Raw genomic sequence first — 25682 nt, forward strand, 5'->3', positions numbered from 1 at the left:
TTTGGTAGCGGGGGGGGCATCAGGGTGGGTTCTGCGAGAAGAATCCAGAAACCGCGCCATGTTAGAGAAGGGCCCGCTGCTGGCCACAGCCAGGCCAAGAATCACTGTTGTTTGCGCCTCTGTGAGGCCAGATTTAAGAAAGGTTAAAAAAAAAAAAAAAAATGCTGCGGAAGAGCAGCTGGCAGAGAGGGAGGAATGAGAAACAGCCTTGCAGACGCCAAGGTCGGTAAAGAGGGAGGGGGAGAGGTGCTCCAGGCGCCGGAGCCTGCAGCCTGTGGTGAGGACCACGGTGAAGCAGGCTGTCCCCCTGCAGCCCATGGGGTACCACGGTGGAGCAGGGTTCCACGCTGCAGCCCGCGGAGGAGACCCCGGTGGAGCAGGGGCAGAGAGCCACCGAGAAGGAGCGGCGGAGACAAAGCGCTACAGACTGACCGCAGCCCCCATTGCCCCGCTCCCCTGAGCCGCTCGGGGGGAGGAAGTGGGAGGGGGTGCACTGGGGGGGGAAAAATCTTACTGTCTCCCTACTCTGAGTCTGCTTTGCCCATCACAATACCTGCTGAGTGATCTCCCCGTCCTTATCTCAGCCCTTGAGCCCTTGGCATCGTATTTTCTCTCCCTTTCCCTTTCAGGAGGGGGAGTGAGAAAGCGGCCGTGGTGGAACTCGGCTGCCCACCCAAGTAAAAGCACCACACAGTAACACCTACACTAAAGTCCCTTTGCTGCATCTGAAGTCCTTTCTTCCTTGTCCTAAATCTATGGCCTGGGGAGAAGTCTGCTCGCTTTTTACTTGCACCATCCTTCTCCACATCTCGGTTCTGCCTGCTCTTGACATTAAAGCCTTAGTCCATTAATCCAATGTTTAATCTTTCCTTAGAGACCATGTTTCCTAAAAGTCTGATCCTAAGAAGGGTCGTTCTTAGCATCACTTCCTGGGTTCCTTGGATGCTTTCTGCTCGGTGTGTGTGTTCCTTGAAATACAATCCTCAGAAATGGGCACAATTTCAGTGGAAAATTTCACAGTAGACCCCACGCTCTGGATAGAGCAGTCTTCCGTCAGCCGCTCCCTCTCACTGTCTTCAACCTGCTGATGGGAGCAAGAGGTGGAGGGTGTCGAAGGCTTTCTGAAGGCGACACATGGGGGTCTTCCCTGAGCAAGGTGTTCCGCTGTCAGAGAAGGAAACGGCTTTGTTGTTTGTTTCTCACCGTCAGCACTTTGTTGCAGTTTCAGTTGTCATTGCCTAACTACACGTAACCTATTGGATTATTTCTTTGAGTATTTTTGCAGGAGTGCACATTTAACTCGTTAGTTCAAATAGTGAGATCACGTTCATGTCATTCACTTACTTTTCAGCCGAATGCAACTTTTCATAGAATTTGCTAGCGTTGCAAGGGCCCAGCCATGACCGCTCTCCTCTTAAGGCACCTCCAGTGCTAAGGAGACGGGGAAAGACTTTGGGAGTGCATTTTGTGTCTTCCCAGTGGGATGCTGATGCGCTAAACTTTTCTATCACGGAGCGTGATGTGAATCTCCAAACCAAGCAACAACAACACAACAAAAACGAAAGGCTCTTGCTACTGTCTCCCACGATGTCCTGCTAACAAAGCTGACAAAGCGTGGCACAGAAGAGCAGACAGTAAGGTGGGTTGAGAACTGGCTGACTGGCCGAGCTCAGAGGGTGGTGATCGGCGGAGCAGAGTCCGGTTGGAGACCTGTGACAAGCTCAGGGGTCGGTGCTGGGTCCCACCTTGTTCGACAGCTTCATCAGCGACTCTGATGAGGGAACAGTGACCACCCTCGGCAAGTACGCTGATGATACAAAGCTGGGAGGAGTGGCTGGCACACCAGAAGGCTGTGCTGCCATTCAGCGAGACCTGGACAGGCTGGAGAGCTGGGCAGGAAGAAACCAGAGGAGGTGTAAGAAAAGCAAGTGGCACCTGGGAAGTGTTATCTATGGAGTGGTAATTCGTGTCGAGAAGATGGTTGATAGTAATAAAGAAGGGGGAGATGTGGGAGTGTGGCCACGCGGGTCGGCAAACCCCGTGGTTAATGATAACAGTAGACTCTTAACGATGAGGCCATCAGGAATGTAAAAGAGCTTAGAGGGAACAAAGAAGGGTGATTCAGGAGACTCCATGCCGTCTGGGGTTGCTTGTTCTCCAGCCATTAAGGCATGGAAGTTGCTGGGAGTTTGCTTTGCCGGGCAAAGTCGTTGACCAATGAGTAGTGGAAAAGGACTGCTGTGGGGCGAATGGTATAAGAAGGGAGCCTGTACTCAATATGGGGATGCAACATAGGATAATAAAGTTATGTCATCAATAAAGTAGTAGCAGTTACTGATCCTGAAAGAACCCTGGTGTCCATGTGGTCCATTATGCCACAATGAACTGCAATTATTTTTTCCAGTTAGAAAACCATAATGTTACAAATTCTGCGTCAATTCAGCTTTATAAGATTTGTTTATGGGGTTAATATAAGGCAAGTAAACAGCACTGGGTGCACGGGGAATCTGGGCTCCTCCAACAGACACACGTTACATCAGGCAGCTGGTTTTTATGCTCCTAGGCTAATACATATTCATTGTTACTTCTAGAAAAGGCAGGGTTATTATAATTAGTTCCCAGAATCTGAACCCTCCCACTGGCACATGCGTATTAGTCTCAGGTGGTCCCTCTGGGGGTCTCTTGTGCTGAAGGCTCGTAGTCTTCTTCCCAGGTTTTGTCCTTGCCCTTCTCCTTTGTCCATCTTGGCCGGATATCAGAGACTTGTGCAGTGTCCCATGCAAGCTTTGTCTTTTAGTCGTCCTTCTGCTTCTCCTTTCTCCTTAATCTCTTAGCCGGATATGAGAGACTTGCATAGCATCCCATGTAATAGCCACAATAGTTAGCAGTTATTCTGAAACCCCTTTGTTCTCTTATCCCCGGATATCAGAAGCTCAAGTTTTACCTCTATTGACACGAATTGCTGGAATATTCCTTACAATAACTTATCTGACTACTTTGAATTACAAAGTAGCACTATAATATTTAATTTCTTATTACAGCAAGAACTTTATATTGCAAATAAAAGCGTGAATAAAAAGTTTAAATTTCTTCATAGTTTCTTTTTGTTCTTTCAGTAGATTCACAGAACTGTATGAACTGACCCTTCTTTGACTCATCTTTAAGACTGGGAAATAGGGGGAGAGAAGATGGCTATTTATAGTGGAAACAAAAAAAAAAAAAAAAAAAAGCTTGTGGAAATTGGGATCTCTTAACAGATGCTAACCTCACATATCCAGTGGCTGAAGGTAGGCTTTTCTATAGAAAGTGAGAAACAAAAAATATTATGTATATAAGATGAATTTTTGGGAAGATACTAAAGTTCAGGAATGTAAATAAAAAAGAATGAATCTAGTTCTTTTAGAATTAAATCAATTGGACTGTTGTACTAAGATGCAATCTGGTAATATAAATACAGGATAGGAAGATAATGGAAGACACCTACAGTAATTATTGAAAAACCTCATTGAAATGAGAACTGTTTGATATTGGAGCAGCATATTTCTAATTTAATATTACTTTCTTGATATCCTTCACTAAACATTACAGACTGTAATTTAGACATCCTCAAATATTTGCTTGTAATATGAAAAACAGACTACATTGGAAAAACTGAATTAGTTCAAGATATATTTGATTAAAAATACAGTTGTTAATCTAGAGTTTCCCACGACTGCAAAGCAGATGTTTTAAAGAATATAATTTAAATAAATACGGGAAGAAACATTTCAGCAACAAAAACTTTGTAAATACTTCTGCTAGGTACCACTCTCTGTACATCTCCAAGATAAGCAGCCTTCAATGCACTGTCAAATACTCTATTATACAAAGTGAAGGAGCCTCACAATTTATTTCTCTATATGATGAATGTATGCACATATACAGGGAAGTGAGAGTCAACAACTCCAGAGCAGCATTCATTCAACATTAAAGCACAATCCTGCTCTAAATGGAATGCACTTTTATTTAACTAAGATACTATCTATGTAAACTCGGAAACATGGCTGATTTCCTTAGTAACTAAAATAAATGGTTACTCCTTTCAAGTCCTGCTAGCACTGCAAACTTAATAGAGTTCTAGAACTACAAAGTGGTTTCAGTTTTGGCTTACCAGCATTGGGATAAACTGAATTCTCATTGCAACTTCTTCATGACTGATAAACCAGAAAAGGCATAGCTTTGGCTTCCAGACTACAGGGAAAACTTCCAAAGATTTGGTAATGTCTCATCTTCTCCTTTCTTCTGTTTCTGATGATCGCACATCTTTAGTACAAGGCCACCATCGGCAATATACATGCAAGCACATCGTCCATAAGGGCAGAATCACAGTGTGAGTTTCTATGTGAAAAGTAACAAGCAATTCCAGAATTAAGACTACTCTCTCTGGTCACATAGCCCCTTCTCATCTTCTACTTATTTTAGTAAGTGTTCTCCACCATTGGATTACTGATAATGTTTTCTGACATTAACTATCACAGCCTATTTCATATCTCAGGTAAATCTGATAGCAATTTCTTTTTTTTTTTCTTCTTCTTTTTTTTTTTTTTTTCTTTCAATACTGCTACAGCAATCTCATAGTTGGTTGATGGTGTGGAACCCCATTTCCTTCACATGTTACAGCTAGAACCGCTAGCACTTTAAATACTGGACTTTAAATATTATCTTAATTTTTTCCTGTCTGAAGAGCTGATATAACAGCACTTAATTATTTATTATTTTCTTTTAGGTGTGTTAGTTTGTTAATATTGCATTGCACTGGATTTATGCAACAAATTAAGGAGATATTTTCAACCTGGAAGAAAATTTGCCATTTTCAGGTTCATGACAAGCTGAAGAACTCAGAAAACTTTAACATCAAATGTTATCTATTACATGTTAAATAATCTGCAACAACATTAACTGTTAGGAAACTAGTATACACATTAAGAAAAGGCACGTTGATGATTATTTTTATGTACAGTACACATGAAGCAATCCAGTGCTCATGAGAATCATCTGTTGAACAAAAGTGGCCAGCAAAAGAAGCCCTACTTGCACAGGAAAAATGGAGGATCATTTAAGGAGGAAGTAAAAGCTAGGTAACATCTTGCTCTACAACACTTAAAATAAAAGAAAAATAAATTATAATAGCTCTAGCAGTCAGAGTTTTCCATGTCAGTAAATGAGAAAATATCAGACTGTATGAGAAGCAACTAGGTTCTTTTATTGAACAATGCATACACGTTTTACTCTATTTTCTCCATTTTGACAATAGCAGAAGCCTAATAAGAGCCTTCCTCTTTTCACGCTGGCTGATGCTGTTTGGAGAGGTTAGGGACCATGCCTGGCACTAGCTGCAGCTGGCAGCTTGGACTACTGCTTGACTCACGACAAAGTATTGGAAATGCGGACTCTTTTTTGACTTAGGTACACATACAGTAAAAAGTAAACGTACTGTGGTGTGCAGGTGTGTTCGTAGCAGCAGGATCCAGCTGGGGTATGCAGGAGTTCCCAGGGTCCTGCAGGATTTCTGCTATTGTTCTTAGCATGTCAGGATGGGATGTACTCACATCTATTGTTTCTTTTTTGTTTGTTTGTTTGTTTGGCTGGGTCAGTTAATCCAGCATCACAACAACACATCTCTTTAACTCATCTTGTATTAAGTAGTAGAGAAATCATCTTCACTGCTATTGGCTTAACTCTCATCTCTGATAAGCTCACAGAGTTTTGCCAGATAGTATTGCAATTACATTTTTTTCTTCTACAAGGACACCCCCCAGGGAATATTTCCTAATGTAAATTCCATTGCAGTGCTGTAATAATTAGGTGAGGCATGCAGCTAGGGTTTAAAACATGTAAAACTGAGCAATACGAATTAACTGCATAACTCCAGTGAGCTAGTTCCAGATAAGTCTAATAGATGCTTTTTGTAGGTTGAAGTGAAGAATATAAATATTTTAACGAAAATTGTTTTAAATATACATGTATTCTGTAGCACCTTAACTCAAGCTACAATAGTGGTTTGAGAAATTTCCTATTTCTAATCAGCACAGAGCAAAATAGTTCCTACAGCTGTTGCACCGCTGTGTGTTAAGCTGTATATATTTAACAGGATTTTACTCCATGTATCCTGCAACATTTTTGTATCAGAAAACTTTGACTTGTAAAATTAGTACTCTTCAGCATTTTCAATGTACTTTCAAATACCCTGCAGCCAGACCAGGACATGTTGCATCTTTGAAATCCTAAAATTTGCAGCTTTAAAATTTCTCAGAATGGAATAATTAGATAGCATTTTGTATGCCTGCTATAATGGTTTTGCACATGAACTACTTTTAAACCACTGTGAGATTCAAACAAGAATTTGACAGAAAAAAAAGTAGTGACTCTTATAAGTAATTTAGGCATGTCAAAAACAAATTGTTGCCTTATTTTATACTTTTTATGATTTGTGACATAAGAATGTATTACATCTGCACTGTTGTTTTACTTTGGTTATGATTTTTGCCATTCAAATGAATACAGAGCAAGAAAGAATGAAAATCAATTCTTATTGTTCAATGTAAACTATTTGCATGACAGTCTTGGGCAGGAAATGAATAGAAAAAATATTTTAAAAAGGGAAATTCTAAATCAGAACTGCAGCATTAATGGAAAAATCATATACAATTAACTAATGTATATTCAGTTTTGGAATAATCATTTCATTCTCCGTGCTGTAAAATCTGAAAGCAACCAAAATACAATGACCTTGAAGTTCTAAATACCAAAATTTTTACCTTTCTTCTCCATTGCTACGGTCAGTTTCATTACAATTAATTTAATTTAATTGGTGCCATTTTTTGATTTTTTGTTACAGTTACAGTCTTGTCTGGTTTAGTTTTAATTCCTTTCACAGAAAAAAATAAAATAAAATACTTTTACAGATCATGTTTAATATGTTGCACTGGATTTGTTGGTAATTCCACCTCCACATTCATCCAGAGGCACGGTCTCATGAATACATAGCTAAAGGTTCACTAAGCCAAACAAATGAAATATGGAGTTTTACCAAGATGAAACTTTTTCTGTTCTGAATGGCGTGTTACTACATATTACCAGTGGACACACTAATTCATAAGAATCATGCTGTGACATGTATAAGAAAGAAGGAAAGAAGGTGGCAAACATTAAAAACCTACAAAATCATTGGTGTGTTTTAAAGTAATTCTTAGATGTTTGCAAGCACAATTAGACTGTGACATGTAAATATATGTTACTAGCTGCGTAAGAGATTATCTCAATGCATAGTATTTTAACAGTAGAACAATGTATCCCAGATAACTTTGCTTCCCAAATTGACACAGGCTCTGAAATCAATGAATTCTAGACATAACAGTGATCTCTGTATGTTGCTAGATATACACTTCAAGCTTTAGACTTAAGATTCCCAATGAGCAGTTACCTGGTAGCACTAAAAACAAACAAAAAAATGAAGGATATTCTTCAGTGACCTGTCAATGTCTCAGTCACGGTGCCAAATGGCTTCTTTAGAATCCATTTCTAAATGTTTCTTGTTGTTACAGCATTTGGGAAGTCTTGCATCTGAAAAACAAACAAACAACAACAACAACAAAAAATCACAGATACCAGCAACATCATTTTCCTGTTCTGTTTGTCAACATTTTTGAGAAATTTAGATCCCAAGGGAAAATTGGTAACAACAGAGATAAACTAGGGATTTACCTACCCTGCGCAGTGTGTGGATCCCAGATATTGTGATCTCATTCTGGTATCTACCCAGCTGGTACAACACAGATCAGAAAGAAAACTTCCCGTTTCTCACGTCAGACTAGAAGACCCTTTAGAAGACCCTTATTAACTTAGTCTCAAAGCTGTACTGCTGTGACAAAGTGACTTCCAGCCCTAGAAGGAATCCAGATGATGATCGATCAATATGCTGACCCATATTTCATCGTATGGTATGGCCCTCCTTGCAAGTCCATCATAAAACCATTTGTCCTGGTTTCAGTTAGTTTTCAATCCACTGTACAACCAGTTGCCAGAGAATGAAAAGAAATATGCCCTGTTCACTGATGGGTCCTGTCGTATTGTGGGGAAGCATCGGAGATGGAAGGCTGCTGTATGGAGTCCTACGCGACGAGTTGCAGAAGCTGCTGAGGGAGAAGGTGAATCGAGTCAGTTTGCAGAAGTGAAAGCCATTCAGCTGGCTTTAGACATTGCTGAATGAGAAAAATGGCCAGTTCTCTATCTCTACACCGATTCATGGATGGTAGCAAATGCCCTGTGGGGATGGTTACAGCAATGGAAGCAAAACAACTGGCAGCGTAGGGGCAAACCTATCTGGGCTGCTGCATTGTGGCAAGATATTGCTGCTCGGGTAGAGAACCTGGCTGTGAAAGTACGCCACGTAGATGCTCATGTGCCCAAGAATCGGGCTACTGAAGAACATCAAAACAACCAGCAGGTGGATCAGGCTGCTAAGATTGAAGTAGCTCAGGTGAACCTGGATTGGCAGCATAAAGGTGAATTATTTATAGCCCGATGGGCCCATGACACCTCAGGCCATCAAGGTAGAGATGCAACATACAGATGGGCTCGTGATCGAGGGGTGGACTTGACCATGGACGCTATAGCACAGGTTATTCATGACTGTGAAACATGTGCTGCAATCAAGCAAGCCAAACGGTCAAAGCCTCTTTGGTATGGAGGACGATGGCTGAAATATAAATATGGAGAGGCCTGGCAGATTGATTACATCACACTCCCTCAAACTCGCAATGGCAAGCGCCACGTACTTACAATGGTGGAAGCAACCACCGGATGGCTGGAAACATATCCTGTGCCTCATGCTACCGCCCGGAACACCATCCTGGGCCTTGAAAAGCAAGTCCTATGGCGACATGGCACCCCAGAAAGAATAGAATCAGACAATGGGACTCACTTCCGAAACAACCTTATAGACACTTGGGCCAAAGAACATGGTATTGAATGGGTGTATCACATCCCCTATCATGCACCAGCCTCCGGGAAAGTTGAACGATACAATGGCCTGTTAAAGACTACCTTGAAAGCAATGGGCGCTGGGACGTTCAAAAACTGGGATACGCATTTGGCAAAGGCCACCTGGTTAGTCAATACTAGGGGATCTACCAACCGAGCTGGACCTGCCCAATCAAACCTGTTACGTACTGTAGATGGGGATAAAGTTCCTGTAGTGCATGTAAAAAATATGCTGGGTAAAACAGTCTGGGCTACTCCTGCCTCAGGAAAAGGCAAACCTATTCGTGGAATTGTTTTCGCTCAGGGACCTGGATATACTTGGTGGGTGATGCAAAAGAACGGAGAGGTCCGGTGTGTACCTCAAGGAGATTTAATACTGGGTGAGAATAGCCCATGAACTGAATTGCACCATGTTAAATAATATATTATACTGTATGTTATCACTACCATGATTACTATAGGTGACTAATTAGAATGTATGGAAAAGAGTGTAACCTGAGCATGACATAAATGGTATGGAATAAGGGGTGGATAGATGTCCTGGTTTCAGTTAGCACAGAATTAATTTTCTTCCTAGTAGCTGGTGGAATGCTGTGTTTTGGCTTAGAATGAGAAGAGTGCTGATAACACCCCGATGCTTTAATTGTTGCAGAGCAGTGCTTATACTAAGCCAAGGACATCTCAGCCTTTGCTCTGTCCTGCCAACGGGCAGGCTGGGGGGTGCAGTAAGAGCTGGGAGGGGACAGACCCAGGACAGGTGACCCAAACTAGCCAAAGGGGTATTCCATACCATCTGACGTCATGCTAAACAATATATAGGGGTGGCTAGCCGGGGGGAGGGGGCCGGACTGCTCGGGGTTAGGCTGGGCATCGGTCAGCGGGTGGTGAGCAATTGCATTGTGCATCACTTGTTTGTACATACTATTATTACTTTCGTATTATCACCATTGTATCATCATTATTATTATTGTTATTATTATTTTGTTATTTTTTTTTTTCCTGTCTTATTAAACTGTCTTTATCTCAACTCACGGGCTTCACTTTCCATTTCTCTCCCCCGTCCCAGAGAGGGAGGGGGGAGGGTGAGCGAACGGCTGCGTGGTGTTTAGCTGCCGGTCGGGTTAAACCACGACACCATTGTTCCATGAATTCTATCATATGGACAAAAGACAGCAGGCTCACCGCATTAGCGACACTGACTGTTTGGATTTCTTGAAGAGACTTTTCATTCAAGTGTTATGAAGTTTCAAAAATACTTTAAGAGACTAGAAGTAGCACAAAGAAAGTGCACAAAAGCATTTGATTTTTGCATGGCTCATTCAGCAGCAGGAACTGTGCAGCCCTAAGTCTCTCCCAAAGCGGAACAAGATTGCTTCTCCTTGCACCACCTCATACCCTTGCTTCTGCTCTCAGCACTGTGCACAAGCACTCATGGTGGCAGCAGTACCTCGAATGCAGCATGGAACACCCCATCATCTTCACCACATCACAGAACTGCTTTGAAATGTGTGCCAACATGACACATCTCAGTCTTCTGTGTTGCCAGTGACTTTGCATATCCTTCAGTTAAACCTCTCTGTACAAAGTCTCTTGCAAGACAGGGGTGCACTGTGTCACTGTCTGTCTTGTGAGGTCTGATTCTCTAGTTCAAAAATTAAAAACAGAAAGGAATGAAGTATCACAAGCAAGTTCCCATCCCTTTTGCCTCCAAAACACATTAATTAGATATGAAACACAAAGCAAACAGAAGCACTGAAATATCGGTAAATGCAGAATGTAGGCAGGCCATGCTACTCATGTGCGTCTGCTCTAAATACAAATGTAACTGCCCAAGGACAAATTCTCTTCAGAGAAATCTGCTTAGAAATCTGCACAGAGAATCTGCTTAACTCTCCATTCAAAGTGGTCAATACTCAGATAAATGGGCAGCCATTCAGCATTTAGTTTTCTTTCTTATTCATTTAAACAAACAAGGAATTGCATACTGACATCTGGGAAGAACATACAGAAGTGTCCCTCATCATTCTAACTCATAATTTTTTAAATGTGAATGTTCACTGAGAGCTTAAAAGCTTCAAGAGATTTTCTCCTATTTTGCTACAAGAAGTTACCTATGTCTGTTAGAAAGGAACATTTTTATTTATTTATTTATTAATCTTGCACATTTCTTGCTTCATTGGTATGTCTAGCAACTGCATAAACTTACCACTGTGTGTGTGGGTACTGAAATCCACATAATTCTGCTATTCCAGAATTTCATAGGCTTTATTCTAGTGTTTTTTCATTGTCTCTCATTACAGCAGTGAAAAATGAAATGGCACAGGGCATAAAAGAATTCAATCAATCAATCAAACAATCAAAGAAACAAACAAACAAACAAAAAAAAAAAAAAAAAAACATAATTTCCATAACAAAGTAGATTTAATAGATGTTTGTGAATGTTTCAATATTTTTATTCTTCTACTTAAAATGCTCTTGTCTTTATGTCCAATTTGAGAAAATGCTTCAGTGCTACCAATGAGTCAGAGGAGCATTTGCAGTAACTCTGCTGCATTATGAACTTTTTTTTATATATAGGCAGTTCCATCCATCCAGTCATCTACACAACTAATTTAACTAATGTTTGTCATTTTCTGTTCTATTAGAGCTTCATGACTTATTCAAAGCTATTTTGCAAAAATGTTTTCTACTTCTACTAGACCGAAAACTGCAAAAGGTAAAGAATAAAAAATACTGATATATCACATGTATATGGTATTCTATTTTCTGCTATTTTTTCTGCTTAGCAAGGATAGAATACAGAATCACACAATTGAAAGTTTACCTTTCTTTTCCATTTCTATATATTATTTCTGTAGTTTAAAAAATGTTTAAGAAATTTAAAAAATACAGCAGAATAGCTGTGGTATATAGTATTGCATTTGGACGTTACCCATTCTCAAGAAGTGTTATCTGCATGATTGAGTTTGGATTCGGTTTATGTAGAAGCCAAGATACTTCCAACATTATCAGACTTATACTTGCCTATTTTTCATTTCTATTGTTATGAAAGCATGTGGATTTATAAGAAAAATAAAGAGCTGTTTTGAATGTGATGTGTTTATAATCAACAAGATGGTCCATAGTGACTTTGACTTTTAGGCATTCATGAATTTCAGCTGGATCTCAGCACAATAATTAACTCTCATAAAAATAATTCTGCCCGAATCTGAAGTCTATCAGACCAGACAATTCAAAGTGTTTTTAAAAGCTAGACTATTTTATCCACTTTGTAAAATGCAAATCTACCAATTGAGGAAAGATAAACCGAACAAGGAAATTTCTTCGGAGAAAAATAAATTAATAAAATAAAATAAAATAAAATAAAATAAAATAAAATAAAATAAAATAAAATAAAATAAAATAAAATAAAATAAAATAAAATAAAATAAAATAAAGAAACGTGTGTGTATACAAACTTATCTTTCATAGAAAACATATGTTGTATGTGTTATAAATGAAGATACAACTCAATCTGAGTTTAGTAATATTTATAAAAGGCAAGTAAACAGCGCTGGGTGCGCAGGGAGTCAATGCTCTACCAACACGCACACATGAACATTGAACTTTCTTATAGATAGAACATTACCTTTACATGTTTATAAGAAACGCGAGTACACCTATACATAAGTACAATCAGAAAAGGTATCAATTGAAACATAAACATGGCAAAGTTTTCCAAATTCTGGGAACTGTTTAATAAACAATCCTTTAAGTCTACTACGATTAATGTCCGTGACTGGGGGAGCATAGCTGGAGTTGGTAATCCTGATTGAAGTGCTCCCATATCTCCCATGACTTTATTAATTTCTCTCAGATCATATAACAGCCTCCATTTTCCATTCCTTTTCTCAATTACAAACATCGGAGAATTCCAGGGCTAGTCGTGGGAACAATATGTCTCGCTTTAAGTTGTTAAGCAACTCGGCCTTCGGGCCTTATGTATCCCATGCTTCCCGGATCGGAGGGAAACATTTCCGTCACCTTTTCAAGGCCAATAGGGCCTGGGTCAAAAGGCACGTCCAGGTCGCCAGGGGGCGGAACAGCAAAGGCCTGCGATGGCAGTAGCAGCGGGGGGGCCGATGGTGTAGCAGAAGGATCGGTGGACGAGCCCGCAGCTCCCTCACTATCCGGCAAACCCCACGTTTCTGACTGTGGCCCCACATGGCTCTTTAAGGCCTCAGAGACTGCTCGCCAGGAGCCGAGCAATCCCACCGCAACCTTGTCGTTTCTAGTAGCAGAGACCCACACCTTGACCTCAATTTGGTCCCATGTTTCAGGATCATAAACTGTCTGATTGTTAATAAAGGGAATAAGTTGTAAGGTTACCAGGACAGTCTTTGTTTCTAAGGACCCATGATTCCCCATCATGCGCAACTGCTAACCAGCAAGGGGCAATTGTGTGCGCGGCTCCGCTTCTCTCAGTGTGAGCTTCTTCCCAGCTCCGATGCACCTATTTCCAGTGACTTTCTGCACGAGCTTCTCTGAGCAGTTTGCTGAGTTTGGCCAAACCGATCTTCATGAGGCGATCAATGTGCCTGTTCCTGTCCTGGTCCCTGTTCTGCTAGCCTGTCCCTATTCATTCCTTTTTTCTATTTCTTTATTGATGACATAACTTCATTATACCGTGTTGCCTTTTCATTTTGAGGACAGTCTCCTCTCTTATACCCCTCGCCCCACAGCAGTCCTTTTCAAACAACTTTTCATTGGTCGAACAACTTTGTCCAGCAACCAGCAACTTCCATGTCTTAATGGCTGGAGAACAAGCAACCCAGGACTGCATAGGGTCTCCTGAATCACACTTCTTTGTTTCCTCTAAATCCTGATGGCCTCATCGTTAAGAGTCTGATGTATCACCAACCATGGGGCTTGTCGACCCCCATGGCCACACTCCCACATCTCCCCCTTCTTTATTAATATCAACCATCTTCTTGACACAAATTATTTCTTCATATATCACATATGTACGTATTTATGTTTGTATATTATAATACTAGAAGACTTTTTATTTCAGAAAAAATATTTCAGAAAAACTGATTTTTCTTCATGTTCATACAGTGTTTTGTCTTGTTTTGTTTTGTTTTGTTTTAAAGTTTCTATGAACATAATTTAAAAATAAGCAGTTCTGGTAACACAAGAATTAATCAAGTCAACTTTCTAATGAGTTTAATGTTCTGGATGATTATCTTAATGTCAAAGAAGGTCTGACTAAATTCTTTCCTTCTGTTAAATAAAATGTCTCTCTCAGAAGTGTGGTGATGGTTGTTCCTGCTGCAACTTCTCTTTTCGTTAGGGAATTTCTGAGTGGGAACTCTTCTCTGCTCAAAAGTCATTGTATCCTTTATCAAACCTGCCTGAAAGCAGCTAATGGATTCCAAAACAATCAGCTGACAAAGGGGGAAAGAACAGGAACAGCCCATGGCACAACAGTTGGGTCACACAAATAAACAGACTTCTTCCTTTCCTCCATCTCCCCTGCCCTCTTTTCCTTTCCTTCATCTCTTCCAACATCACCATGATTGCAAAGGTCTAGTTTCCCTAGAAAATATGCTAAAAAGTCTGTCAAAGCATACATATCAAGATTTACCCTTCCCTTGTGAAAAGTACTTAGTTGTAAGGCTTAATGAACTGCTAGAAGACAACCGAGTGATGTTACTATCTTTTTCACAGAAGAAAACATCACAAGTATCATACTCCCCTACAGACTAAGGAAATCAATGACTAAAAAAAAAAAATGTTCCTTTAATGGTGAGAGACATCATTATGACCAAGGGAAAATAAACCTTTAAATTTACCATCCAAAGTGGAAAACATTCCCTTTTTAGCACCATAGCAGAACACTACAGCTGTGCCTGCAGTGGAAAACTAAAAGCCCCTGCTCTGGCAGAGACCCAGCACTCAGCCATCTCTTCTGTTATGCTTTGGCAATGTCCCTGGCCTAATTTTGGCCAGTACCAATTAGCACTTTCCAACACAATTCCTGAGCGCTAGTCAGGCAGGAACATAGCCCAGAGTCTGTTCTCCTTAGGCAACCTCAATGCAGCCATCCTGTTTGAGAGATTAAGAGAGTTCAGCTCCATGAACTTGTGTCATGTCATGCCTTCTGGTTTCTGGGAGCAAAATAGCCTGAATTACTATTATTATTTTTAGAAGTACAGATCCTGCAAGTTTAAAAGCACAGATCCTGTGGGTTCAGATCCTAAGGCTACATGCATCACCAGAGATGCCACAACTAACACTGTTAGAAAGGCCTCTTTTACTACAGGTCAAGATAAGCAATTTATGCTTTACCAGCCCTGTTATCAGAAGGATATTTTAAGCAATAGATGCATTACTGAGATTTCCAACTATCCTTGATACAAGGATACAAAAAAGAAAAAAAAATACCTGTGCGTCAATGAGACCCACGCAATAAAGCTACATGGTTTGAAACTCATACTTACTCAAAATATAAATCTTATTTAGCATCTTAACTTTCAGCCAAAATTTCAGAGGGTGGTTTCATTTCATCAAGTTACTTTGTATTTGTTTACCATGAAATGTGCTTAAACTTCAGACCCTTTTAAAGTCAGAAGGAGCACATTTCATGTTTTTATTGATACATTCAGGTAAGATCTGTAATTTTTAGAGTAGCACAAGTACGTTAATCTTCCATCCAGAGAGTTTTGAAGTTTATTTCACATGATTTGGCTGCTGTTTTAGAAAGGATTGCAGATTAACTTCATGGTGCTTATTTCAAACAGAATCTGACAAGACCAGCTAGTACTCTAAAATGTAGCTGATGGGGATTATTTAACACAGTATATAGTATTTGATTCTGTGTACGTTATAATCAATTTCTGACAGTCCCAATCCTGGTTAAAGCAGATGATTAAAAAAGATAAAAAAATAACAGCCTACTGGAAACACAAGCAACTAACTAGACACCATTTTAATACAAACTGCATCTCAACAGAGAAAAATGGGATTGACCTCTGCTAGGGTAAAAAAGCTGAACCAAAAGTCAGATTCTGCAAAGTCAGAAGAGTTTTTTTCTAGCGCCTAGTCAGGACTTCTGAACTGTATTCTGGACCAAGAGATCTTGTGCAGACCAGATCATGACGTTAACGATCATATGAGAGGAATGAATAGAACCACAGATCCTGAGCAGCTTTATTTTTTTCCACCCTCCATATGTGTTTGGCAGTTCACAGATGCCAACATAGGGGGAAATAAACAACAGTGCTATGGCAATCCTGCTAGCACAGTCATTATCAATTAGACTCTGTACAACTTTAATCCTCAGAATCAGGTACAAATGCAGAGAGCCCTACAGAGTGAATAATAGAGGAAACAGAGTAATTGAAATTAGTTCCCCAATTTTCCATTTATTAACTGCAAAATACAGCATTTTAATAACAGTGCACATCACTGATAATTTGTTGCCTGTTATTTCTGAAAAAGAAAAAGGGAAAGTGCTGGAAAACAATCAAATAGATAAATCCTGATCTCTTTTCTGCAGTTAAGATAGTCACAGTTAATTAGTTGTGTGTAAGTCTATAATCATTCTTAACCAATTTAAGGAAAGGTTCTCTGTGGGACATTAGATAACATTTCTCTTGACCAATATTGTTAGGATTATATAGCTATTAAAATTAAATTTTACAAGGAGCTTTGTATGCATGCTCTCCAGGGAAATTTCAAGGAAATGCCTGGACACAGTCATCTCAAATCTAAGATTTTAAGCAAAGGCTTAAAGTGCACTTCTCTCACATTAAAGTGTACCTCTCTCACACATTAAAAACCCAAACCAGAACTGTCCAACCCAAACTCCTGGATTAAAGTACCTATTGTCTAAATGCCATGGTCAACAATTAAAGACTGGGCTCTGAAAGGAAGCTGTAAGAGTATGAAACTTAATGATGCCTTGTCTCCTGGAAACAGTGATTCTTCCAAATGTTGAAAATGACACTATTAAGGAGGCACACATAGGGCTTTTGACTACAAAGAAGCAATTCTGTGTAGACACAGTATACAAGAAAACAGCAGGTTATTTGTTTCACAGAGGTGTTGGAACTACATGTGCTACAATTATATATATGTATATTTTTTGCAAGTACTCTTCTACATAGTTATGATATAATATGTTGAACCATAACATAGTTCTAAACATAAGTGCAGACTGTGTTTTTAGAAAGTGTATTTATCAGGTGTTAGGCATGCTCTATATATTTGAAGAGCACTAGAAAATTTACTAGTGGTCACACTAGTGGTCACACTAGTGGCCTTTTGCCGAGGCAATCGGCTCTTGCCAAGGCAATCGGCTCCAGAGCAGACGCGTTCTGCAGCGGAGCAGGGGATCCGAGAGGCAGGGCTAATTTTTCCAGCACCGAGCCCACTCGAGGGAGCCGCCAGGACCCGGCAGCCCTCGCAAGGGAAGTGAACGAGGCAAGAACAAGGCATAGGCAGAGCCAGCAGCGCCCCCTTCCCAGCCGTTCTAAAGCTGCCCCTAGGGAGCGCAAGCGACCAGGAGAGGCAAACAGGGAGTGGTGCGTCAGAAGGGAGTGGCACAGCAGTTAGCGCGGCAGTTAGTTAGCGTAGGCAGGGCGAGCAGGAAGGGCAGAGCGTTCCCCCCCCGCCCATACGAACAACTCCTCAAACGGCGGTCTACCGCTAGCTCAGCTGTAGTGGTGTACACCAGGCACAGTGCGCTCTCCAGGAAGTCTGTACACACCCAGACCGACTGCCCACTCAAAACTCTGGCAGTTCAGGTCTCTGGGTGCAGGGAATGACTGGGCCTGTTGCTACCACCTGCGGGGGGTGCAAGCAGGAGGACGACCTGGTCCGCCTGGTGGCAGAACTCAAGGAGGAGGTCAAGAGGTTGAGGGATATCAGGGAGTGTGAGCAGGAGATAGACTGGTGCAGCAACTCCCTGCATGGCTTGAATGACAGGTGCCGGGGTGAGACACCCCAAATCGGGGTGGACTCCCTGCCATGCTGCTGTCGGGCAGAGGGAGGGGACCTAGGAGTTGAGGAGGAATGGAAACAGGTCCCTGCTCGACATCGCAGGCGATGCCCTCCCCTTCCGGCCCCACCTTCCCAGGTGCCCTTACACAACAGGTTTGAGGCCCTGGAGCTTGAGAGACCGGTAGGTGAGGAAGAGGTAGAAAGTGTACCCAGGAGGACACCTAGGGCAAGGAAGTCGACTCCACACCTTAGGACTGCCTCCACCAGGACAGAAGGAAGGGTGATTGTTGTGCGCTCAGGGGAACAGAGGGCCCTATTTTTCAGCCTTACACTACCCGTAGGGAAGTCTGCTGCCTCCCTGGGGACAGGGTCAGGGACATTGCCAGAAAGCTTCTCAACCTGGTTCGCCCCTCTGACTATTATCCTCTTTTAATAGTCCAGGCTGGTAGTGATGACACTGAAGAGAGAAACCTGAAGACCATCAAACGGGACTTTAGGGGACTGGGAAGGTTAGTGGATGGAGCGGGAGTACAAGTGGTGTTTTCGTCCATCCCTACAGTGGCAGGGAGGGGTACAGAGAGGACACGGAAAGCCCACCTGATAAACATGTGGCTCAGAGGCTGATGCCAACACAGGAATTTTGTTGTTTTTGACCGTGGGGCGCTTTACTCGGCACCCGGCCCAGATATATCCAGGAAGCACAACACAGCCCAGAGAAAGCAGTCTAGGAGGTTTCTGGAGAGCATGGAAGATAGCTTCCTGACGCAGCTGGTTATTGAGCCTACCAGGGGAGGTGCCCCACTAGACCTTCTCTTCACAAACAGAGAAGGACTGGTGGGAGATATGGTGGTTGGAAACTGACTTGGGCAGAGTGACCATGAAATGGTAGAGTTCTCCATTCTTGGAGAAGCCAGGAAGGGGACCAGTAAAACCACTGTATTGGACTTCCGGAGGGCCAACTTTGAACTGTTCAGGACACTGGTTGGTAGAGTCCCTTGGGAGGTGGTTCTGAAAGGCAGAGTCCAGGAAAGCTGGGCACCCTTCAAGAAGGAAATCTTAATGGCGCAGGAGCAGTCTGCCCGCATGTGCCCAAAGACGAGCTGGCGGGGAAGAAGACCGGCCTGGCTGAACAGAGAATTGTGGCTTGAGTTTAGGAGAAAAAAGAGAGTTTACAATCTTTGGATAAGAGGGCGGGCCACTCGGGAGGACTATAAGGATGTTGCAAGGCAATGCAGGGACAAAGCTAGAAAGGCCAAAGCTCATCTGGAGCTCAATCTGGCTACTGCTGTCAAAGACAACAAAAAATGTTTTTACAAATACATCAATGCTAAACAGAAGACTAAGGAGAATCTCCAGCCTTTACTGGATGCGGGGGGAAACTTAGTTACAAAAGATGAGGAAAAGGCGGAGGTGCTTAATGCCTTCTTTGCCTCAGCCTTTAGCGGCAAAACCAGTTGCTCTCTGGATACCCAGTACCCTGAACTGGTGGAAGGGGATGGGGAGCAGAATGTGGCCCTCACTATCCATGAGGAAATGCTTGGTGACCTGCTACGGCACTTGGATGTACACAAGTCGATGCAGCCAGATGGGATCCACCCAAGGGTACTGAGAGAACTGGTGGAGGAGCTGGCCAAGCCGCTTTCCAGCATTTATCATCAGTCCTGGCTATTGGGGGAGGTCCCAGTAGACTGGCAGCTAGCAAACATGATGCCCATCTACAAGAAGGGCCTGAGGGCAGACGCGGGAAACTACAGGCCTGTCAGTTTGACCTCAGTGCCAGGGAAACTCATGGAGAAGATTATCTTGAGTGTCATCACGCGGCACTTAGAGGGCAACCAGGTGATCAGGCCCAGTCAGCATGGGTTTATGAAAGGCAGGTCCTGCTTGACGAACCTGATCTCCTTCTATGACAAAGTGACGCACTTGGTGGATGAGTGAAAGGCTGTAGATGTGGTCTACCTTGACTTCAGCAAGGCTTTTGACACCATTTCCCCCAGCATTCTCCTCAAGAAACTGTCTGCTCATGGCTTGGACTGGCGTACATTTCTTTGGGTTAAAAATGGCTGGATAGCCGAGCCCAGAGTCGTGGTGAATGGAGTCAAATCCAGTTGGAGGCCGGTCAGTAGTGGTGTTCCCCAGGGCTCAGTCCTGGGGCCAGTCCTCTTTAATATCTTTATCAATGATCTGGATGAGGGCACCAAGTGCACCCTCAGTAAGTTTGCAGATGACATCAAGTTAGGTGTGTGTGTTGATCTGCTCGACGGTAGAAAGGCTCTGCAGGAGGATCTGGATAGGCTGCACCGATGGGCTGAGGTCAGCTGTATGAAGTTCAACAAGGCCAAGTGCCGGGTCCTGCACTTGGGGCACAACAACCCCAAGCAGAGGGTTCTACAGGCTGGGAGAGGAGTGGTTGGAAAGCTGCCAGGCGGAGAAGGACATGGGAGTATTGGTGGATAGTCAGCTGAATATGAGCCAACAGTGTGCTCAGGTGGCCAAGAAGGCCAACAGCATCCTGGCTCGTCTAAGAAGCAGTGTGGCCAGCAGGTCTAGGGAAGTAATTGTCCCCCTGTACTTGGCTCTGGTGAGGCCGCACCTTGAGTACTGTGTTCAGTTTTGGGCCCCTCACTACAAGAAGGACATCGAGGTGCTCGAATGAGTCCAGAGAAGGGCAATGAAGCTGGTGAAGTCTGGAGAACAAGTCCTGTGAGGAGTGGCTGAGGGAGCTGGTTTTTTTCAGCCTGGAGAAAAGGAGGCTCAGGGGCAACCTTATCACACTCTCTAGGTACATTAAAGGAGGCTGTAGCGAGGTGGGGATTGGTCTGTTCTCCCATGCTCCTGGCAACAGGACGAGGGGGAATGGGCTAAAGTTGTTCCAGGGGTGTTTTAGGTTGGATATTAGGAAAAACTTCTTTACTGAAAGGGTTGTTAGGCATTGGAATGGGCTGCCAAGGCAAGTGGTTCAGTCACCATCCCTGGATGTCTTTAAAAGATGTTTAGATGTAGAGCTTTGTAATATGGTTTAGTGGAGGACTTGTTAGTGTTAGGTCAGATGTTGGACTCAATGATCTTGAGGTCTCTTCCAACCTAGACAATATGTGATATCCTATGGATAAGTTCAAATATCAACACTATTGCATACATGAAGACAAAGACATTCTGAAATACAATAGAAGGGGGTTGGGTGAGTTTTTGTTGTTGTTTTAGTATTTTGAATAATGTGGCTTAAATGCCCCTAAACAAAATACAATAATAGCATAAATTAATAATGAATTAATTTACAAGGACTGCTATTTCTAATGTTTTGCTATTAGCATCAAATCCTGAAGACAATAAATAGCAGATGATTGGATGCAGGATTTAAAAACAGAGTAACATTTTATTTAGCTATTAGAACATTGGAAAGGAATGGAATATTGGTGAAATTAGATGAACTCCTTCAGGAAATTTTTACTTGATTGATTCACCAGAAATGTTATGAAAGACACACTAGGTGTCAGTGGAAATGCATCTTATTAATTTAAGCCCACATTAGGTCTCTTGGTTTTACAAATCAGTTGTTCAGACAGAAGAGATTTAAATACATATTCCAATGTCTTGGACATTTCTCAAATGGAATTGCCAAAAATTTGGATTCATGTAGACTGATTATGTAAGAGTATGCAACAAATGACCATTCTGACATCATGAAACTCCCTTGGTCATGTCAGTTTAAGCAACCCCTTTTTGCAAGGGGAAGTATTTAAAGATATAAGAAGATCCTTTTAGTTAAGATCTCTAAAATAAACTATCAGAGTGTCAGCACACCCAAATCATAAACTGAACGGGAGACGACAGTCAGAACTCTACATAATTTCTTTCTTTAACTTCTGCCTTTCTTTCTCTTGTGTACTCAACTCCAATTTTATTTTGCTAAATATTATGCTGAAGTGTGCAGAAAAAAATTGTTTCAGTGAAACTCAATAAAAAACTGTAACCTTACATTAAGTGACCAACAGCAATCTTTTAATTATTTTCACGTACTGTTCTCTGATTACCGAGAATATATACATGATACAGAGAACAGCACATGATTTGCATGTACTGTTCTCTGATACAAATAAACAAAGAAGGATTTGCTCTGCATGTGTGTTACTGGGTTTTGCTATTGTTATCTAATGCTTTCATCACAATTGTATACAGAAATTTGCAAAAATTAGAAGAATGGCACTGATTGAACTCTAATGGATAAAGCCTGAACTTGTTGAAATGAGACAATCTGGTGTGTTTCCCAGAAAAATTCTGCCATTAATGATATTGTGATAATTTCAATGACTAAAAGGAATTCATCGTACCATGGCAGTAAAACTGCAGCCCTGGAGTTTTATTTATTGTCCACTGTAATTTTGTGATTTCAGTCTAACACATTTATGTTCAAAGTGTAATAGTATTTTTGAATTCATGCCCAGTTCACATTATAAAAATTCATTTAACAGGAGGACTTCTTTTAATATCTTGTATCTTCTGAAAGGACAAATATAGCTCTGGCATTTTAGGTCTCTAAATACATCACAAAAATATATAAAGAAAATGTTGAGAGAGAAACGTGATCTGGATAAAAGAAAAAGATCATGTAGATGTGATAGAACAGTGTCATTTCTACATATAAACTTAAATGAAGAGTCAAAAAAAAAAAAAAAAAAAAAAGGAATTGAAGAGAAATTCTAGCTAAGAAATGAGAGTACAGAAAAAAAAAAAAAAGTGTTTTTGACAATGGTTACATCATGAATGATTTTGAGGATACTACTTTACCAGCTTCTTAACTACTTACACTAAATGCTGTTGAACCCACTTTACGTATAGATAAACCAAACAACTGAGCATTCACAGCTATAGATCACCTATAGAGCACCTCAAAGGGTGCTCAAAGGGAAATTTTTTATTTTGCTTTCAGACCCTCGATGGAAATTAAAGTTTTCAATGGTAAAATATGAAAACACCAAAATCAATTATTAACATGATTTAATTTTAGTGTTAACAGCTAGAATGTAAGACTAAATAGAAACACCATTTTCTGTCCACAGAAAATTTTCAAACAAGAATTGTTTTCACAGTAGCTGAGATATTAGTTTGAAAGATACAAATATATTCCATACAAAAACAACAGTGTGTTATTCTAGCCATTCATTTAGAATCAAATCACTGTAGTTTTCAAATATATGTATCTTAAACATTTATAAAAATTCATATTCATGGATTACAGGATTCAAAAACTTTAATCTCAAACTCTTCCTTTGAGATAAACAAGTTCTATGCATTTTCAACTATGTATTGTACTGGAGTACAGGTAACGTGGCAAAGTCTCATGAACACTAAAGCAAATCTGTGATTGCAGCCCACTTCTATACTCCTCTAGCTATATTTTTAACCTTGCTATGAACTGGCTATTCTATTTGGGATAAAACACAATTTGAATATTAATGGATGCACTAGAATTGTCTTTTCTAAAATCTGAGACTCCTCACTGACATTGTATGATCTAGCTGACCTTTTTAGATGCAAGTACTTATGCCCCAACCTCAACCCTGTTTCATGGGCTAAATATCACTCTTCTCCCTCTCACCTCTCATTGTTTACAGCAACTGCCTGAGGTCCCCTTCCCTCAGCACCAACCAAAATGAAGTTGTTAACAGGAACTGCTCTTGACAGCTTTCAATGACCTTCTCTTTTTCAGTCTCTGATCCATTACTAGATTTTCATACCCTCTGCCTTGTCAATCACCTTTAACATTTTTCTACTTTTTCTATACTTCTTTTCATAATACTTTTTACTAACCTGACTTCTCTCACCCCATCTTTTGCTTGTCCACTGTCTATGGAACTAACTTCTCTTTTAACTCAGTCTCTGCAGAAATCTGTCTCATTGGCCCTCCAGCTTTCAGTAATGCATCTCATTATGTTCAACCTTTGATGCCTTTTTTTTCTTCTCCATACTTTATGTCTGTGTAACCTCATCTGCCAGACTACATTCAACTACCCTCTCTATGTGAAGAATTCTGAATTTACTTTTGAACCATGAATGTCTCCAAATAATTGTCTCTATCTTTGGCTTCTGTGCATGGATGACTTACTACCATTGCAAAATAAGCAGAGATTTCAATTATTATAAAAAGTTTCATGGACTAAGTGATGTTGCTAATATGTCACATCCACTAGAATTATCAAAACACTCATAATCTGTATTTTTCCTGAATTCTGTGTCATCCTTTTCTTTAGTAAAGATGTAATTTTCACTTAGATTCTCCACCTCTATGACACAAAATGTATATTTAATAATTTATGAATTATCTGAACCTGGTTTCAATTACACTGAAACATCCAAAAATAAAAAATAAAATTGATTCCAGAATACTGATTTAAAGTTTCAATGTAGTATCAGTGTAAGCATGTAATACGACATCTGTGTATTTCTGTAAACACAGTTGAGAACATGTGTAAACTTGTAAGCTGTATCCTTCCTGGAAGATCACATTGGCAGTTTATCTGCTTCTTTTGTATTAAATAACAGCAACAAAAACAACAAGTAAGAGGATTGTCCTGATATGTCCTGTACATATCTTTGAATCTAATATGCCATCTACTTAAGATCTCTAAAGATTTTTTTAATAGATCAATAGTAAAGATTGTTACAAAGAAATCCATTGACATCATCCAGAGACAAGCTACAACCAGGAATAGATTTTTATACTGCACTTATGACTATAAAGCAAATATATATATATAATGACAAAACAAAAAAAAATAGTTATATAAAAATACATGAATACATGGAAGAGATTTTGAAAACAAATATCTGCATTAGTATAGTATAATTGAGTTGGTTGTGTAGTAGCTAGCTCAGACACAGGAAGCAGAGCAACAGTAGCAGTATGGATGAGCTAAACTTGATGTACTTACTGAGTACAGTCAGTATGTGCAAGGGCATTTTGGTCTCTGAATCCTATACTATATTGGGAGAAACCTGTATAAGACATAAAGTATGTCTGCTAAGCAGTGAACACCTTTTAAGGACCCATTTCTGTTGTATTTAAAGTAATTCATCTTCTAAGGATATGACATGTCCTTTTAGCTGCATTTCAAAAATTCCAACCTAACCTTTAGCCCAGCAATGTTGGGTGATCACTGGAAGAACACAGGGAGAAGTAGCACATGCTCTTGCATTAATCAATAGAAAATAAATATTGGAAAAGATGCAGCTTGTGTTTTTCCACACGAGTTAGCATGCCAAAAATAAACCTCAATCTGCTAATTCCTGTGCAAACTATAACTACCTTTGTCCATATCATAGCTCCAAAGAGTAAAAACCTCAAAGGCACAAATAAAATACTTCTCCCCCACTTTAATATATGCAAATTTTGGTACTCTGATTCAGTTGTACTCAATAAAAATCTTCTTAAGTATTGTTCTGACAATTCCTCTAGTTATAAATGAAGATACAACTCAATCTGAATTTAGTAATATTTATAAAAGGCAAGTAAACAGCGCTGGGTGCACAGGGAGTCAATGCTCTACCAACACGCACACATGAACATTGAACTTTCTAAGTATATAGATAGAACATTACCTTTACATGTTTATAAGAAACGCGAGTACACCTATACATAAGTACAATCAGAAAAGGTATCAATTGAAACATAAACA

General features: G+C 40.6%; 1 protein-coding gene across 2 annotated transcripts in view; it reads right to left on the bottom strand.

Annotated features, from left to right (window-relative positions):
- The window catches only part of LOC311436111 (uncharacterized protein), a 209328-nt gene that overhangs the window by 175640 nt on the left and 8006 nt on the right, over nucleotides 1-25682 (bottom strand). Inside the window, exon 1 of one of the 2 annotated variants that reach the window (XR_014692603.1) lies at nucleotides 7463-7605. The gene's annotated coding sequence lies outside the window, so the exon portion shown is untranslated. Of the gene's footprint in view, nucleotides 1-7462; nucleotides 7606-25682 lie in introns of those variants that run through there. The other variant, XM_084517934.1, reaches the window with a different exon arrangement.

The sequence above is a fragment of the Aythya ferina genome (genome assembly GCF_964211825.1).
Source record: "Aythya ferina genome assembly, chromosome: 4".
Taxonomy (NCBI): Eukaryota; Metazoa; Chordata; class Aves; order Anseriformes; family Anatidae; genus Aythya; species Aythya ferina.